Source organism: Gavialis gangeticus, unplaced genomic scaffold, assembly GCF_001723915.1.
Source record: "Gavialis gangeticus isolate Ggan-Ray unplaced genomic scaffold, GavGan_comp1, whole genome shotgun sequence".
Taxonomy (NCBI): domain Eukaryota; kingdom Metazoa; phylum Chordata; order Crocodylia; family Gavialidae; genus Gavialis; species Gavialis gangeticus.
Window position 1 is genome coordinate 75,755,588 of NW_017729032.1, and position 3,354 is coordinate 75,758,941.

General features: G+C 52.1%; 1 long non-coding RNA gene across 1 annotated transcript in view; it reads right to left on the reverse strand.

Annotated features, from left to right (window-relative positions):
* LOC109302420 overlaps positions 1-2,872 on the reverse strand; it is a 22,104-nt gene extending 19,232 nt beyond the window's left edge. The window contains exons 1-2 of the long non-coding RNA XR_002098757.1: positions 2,843-2,872; positions 2,515-2,563 (exon numbers count right to left, since the gene is read on the reverse strand). This is a non-coding gene — a long non-coding RNA (uncharacterized LOC109302420). The remainder of the gene's footprint in view (positions 1-2,514; positions 2,564-2,842) is intronic.
* Positions 2,873-3,354: the final 482 nt, after the last annotated feature.

Sequence of the window (3,354 nt, forward strand, 5' to 3'; positions counted from 1 at the left end):
GGTTGATGGAAGTCAATCGTCATAGTGTCCTGTGACCAGTGGGGTCCCCCAAGGCTCTGTCCTTGGACCTATATTGTTCAACATCTTCATTAATGATGTGGACATTGGAGTCAGAAGTGGACTGGTTAAGTTCACCAATGATACCAAACTCTGGGGTAAAGCATCCACACCTGAGGACAGGAGGACGATCCAGGCTGACCTTGACAGGCTCAGAAAATGGGCGGACGAGAGCCTGATGGTGTGTAATACTGAAAAATGCAAGGTTCTCCACCATGGGAGGAAAAAACTGCAGCATCCTTATGGGCTTGGTAATGCTACTCTGGTTAGCACTACAGCTGAAAGGGACTTGGGGGTCATGATTGGCCACAAGATGAACATGCCGTCCACCTGAACCATCCTTTTTTAGATATGTGGGGTCCTTTTTTAGATATGTGGGGAGCCGGAGGAAAAGCAAGGGCAACATGTCCTCCACCTGAAACATCTCCTTGACCCTGCTCAGTTGGCTTGGCTGTCACCCAAGGCCTTGACCACCCAGCTGGACATGTGCTCCATCCACAGCGTAGCCCATCTACTGTGTAACATCTGGGCTGCCCTCCCATTGGAGGCAGCAGCCACCCTGGATGACCATCTCTGGGAGAGCCAGGTCCCCTGCACTGTGGATGTCCCAAGTGAGGTTTTTCCTGCATTACCAGTCAGCCTGGCCGTGGCCGGCAAGCTGGCCACTGTCCCTGGCACCCTGCTGACACTCCCTGTGCCTCCTGACAGTGACACATGTTGCCCCTTTGCTTTTCTGTCACGTAGAAGTCTATATGCCTGGGTGGTTCATGTCTGCCATGCCCAAGTGTTGGCGGGCTGCCCTGATACACTGTGGTGATGGCGTCTGGGGCCACCAGATTCCCCACCAGCCCACCTGGCATGGTGCACATTGTATAAGCCGCCTACCGCCAAGAAGACTGGTGACCTGCAGTGGCGGTTGCTGCACAGCCTCCTAGCCACTGGCACGTTTGCGTCCCACTTTGACCCAGCTGCCTCGACAGCCTATCCCTTCTGCCCGGGAGGTGTTGAGGAGACCCTCTTTCATGGCTTCCTTGACTGTCCCCACCTGTGGCCGCTCTTTGTCACCCTTGAGCCGCTGCTGCAAGCGCTGGGCAGGAGCTTCTCAGAGACCACCTACATGTGCTCCTACCCATACCGGGAGGCTGAGAAGGAGCCAGTCTGCCTGACCAGCTTCTTACTGGGTCAGGCCAAGCTGGCCATCCTCAAGAGCCACCAAAACTGACTTGCCAGGACCGGCTCAGATGATGTCCAGCGGTTTTCCGCCTCCTAGTTCAGGCGTGTCTCTCGCTGGAGTTTGATTATGCTGTGGTCCAGTGGGCAGTGGGCGGTGTCCGCCTTTGAGACATGCTGGGCCCTTGAGGGAGTGTTGTGCCATGTGGATGATGGCCATCTCAAATATGCACTCTGATGTCATGACCGGTCTGGGCAACTGGGCTGGCTTGGTGTTGAACTATGACTTCCAGCTCATACCGTGTCCTGGGCCCTCACCAGGCTGCTTTTTTCCTTTCTTTTTGTGTGGGAAGCTGAAGGTGTTGTCACGTGTATGATTGGATAGAGCAGGGTATGAATTGTTTATTTATAGTTATGACCATGTGGCCAGCACTCCACCCACATAACTAGCATATAAGACATGACATGGAATGTAGCGAAGGTGTCTGTCACGGTATGATGTGAAGTATGCAATAACATGGTGTTCTTGGTTTGATAGTAATTTGTTTGTTTTTTGCTTTGTAAGCGGCCAACCTTTTTTTATCCCTGAACCCCTGAATAAAGTAGTTAAAAGTCCCTTAGAATTTTGAACTCTATAATTTCAAGGTCATTTTCAGCCAAGTTGACTATTATCTTCACACTAGCTAATTGCCCATCAAGAATGACAAGGGGAGGGGTGGGCAGAGACAGAGCACTGCCACCCACCACCCAGTGCCAGTGTTTTGCCTCCCAGAAATTGTGGGGGGGAAGCTTGCACATGGCAGCCTCCACTGCAACCCACTGTCTTGCACTGCCATGTGCAAGCTGCCCTCCTCCACTCTGCATCCAGGCCTGCACACCCCCTCCCACATCCTGCTGCTCCATGTCTGGCCCTATGCAACACCCACCCTCTGCTGCTCCATGCCCAGAGATGGATTAATTTGTACTGATGTCCTGGACAAACACATAGCCCCCTCCCCCCAGGAACTGGACAGTGGGGTGGGGCAGAGCCCCTTCTCATCCTGGTGCTTGTGGGGAGGCTGGGGAGACCCTACCAGGCTGGGGATGGGGGGGCACATGCCTGCCTCTTCTCACTGCTCCCTTCCCCCCATCCCGCTATGGCCAAACATACACACACACAGGCACATACATGCAGGCATGCACACAAATGGGTGCACACTGTCACTCTGCACATGGACACACAGACATAGACATACTCTTCCTGCCAGGAACACAGACATACACATGCAGATGGGCACGTTCACTCACTCACTCACTCACTCTCTGCACATGGACATACAGACACAAACATGCTCTCCTTTCTGCCATGAACACATGTGTATACACACACACACATGGATCCATGCACGCACACATAGATATATGCACACACACACAGATGGGTACACACACTACTCACTCTACTCACTCAGTCTCTGTACATGGACATATGGACACAAACACCATCTCCCTCCAGCCATTAACACAGACACATGCACAAACCCCGGTACGCACACACAGACACATGCATTCACACATGCAGATGGGCACATACTCTACTCACTTGTTCTGCACATGGACACACAGAGACAAACACTCTTCCTCTTGCCATGAACAGACACACTCACGTACACATACGTATACATGCATGCATGTGCACACAGACATGCATGTATGCAAACACACACACATGCAGATACATGTGCAGTCTACTCACTCACTCTGTGCACATAGACAGACACAAACACACTCTCCCTTCTGTCATGAACACAGATGCATGCGCACACATGCACGCATGCGCATGAATGCACACAGATGGGTGCGCACTCTACTCACTCTGCAAATGGACACATGAACCCAAACACAGGCTACCTGCCATGAACAGGTGCACACATGCATGTTCACAGACACACACATAAATGTGCACACACATGCACACACAGAAGCAGATGCATATAGATAGCTTTATATGCACACACAGACACACAACTGCACACAGATAAGCACTGATGCACAGAAATGTGCACACATGCAGTCACATGCAGACACAGACACGTGCATGCACACACACACACACACAGCCACATACTTTCCCCTCCAAGGACCTCC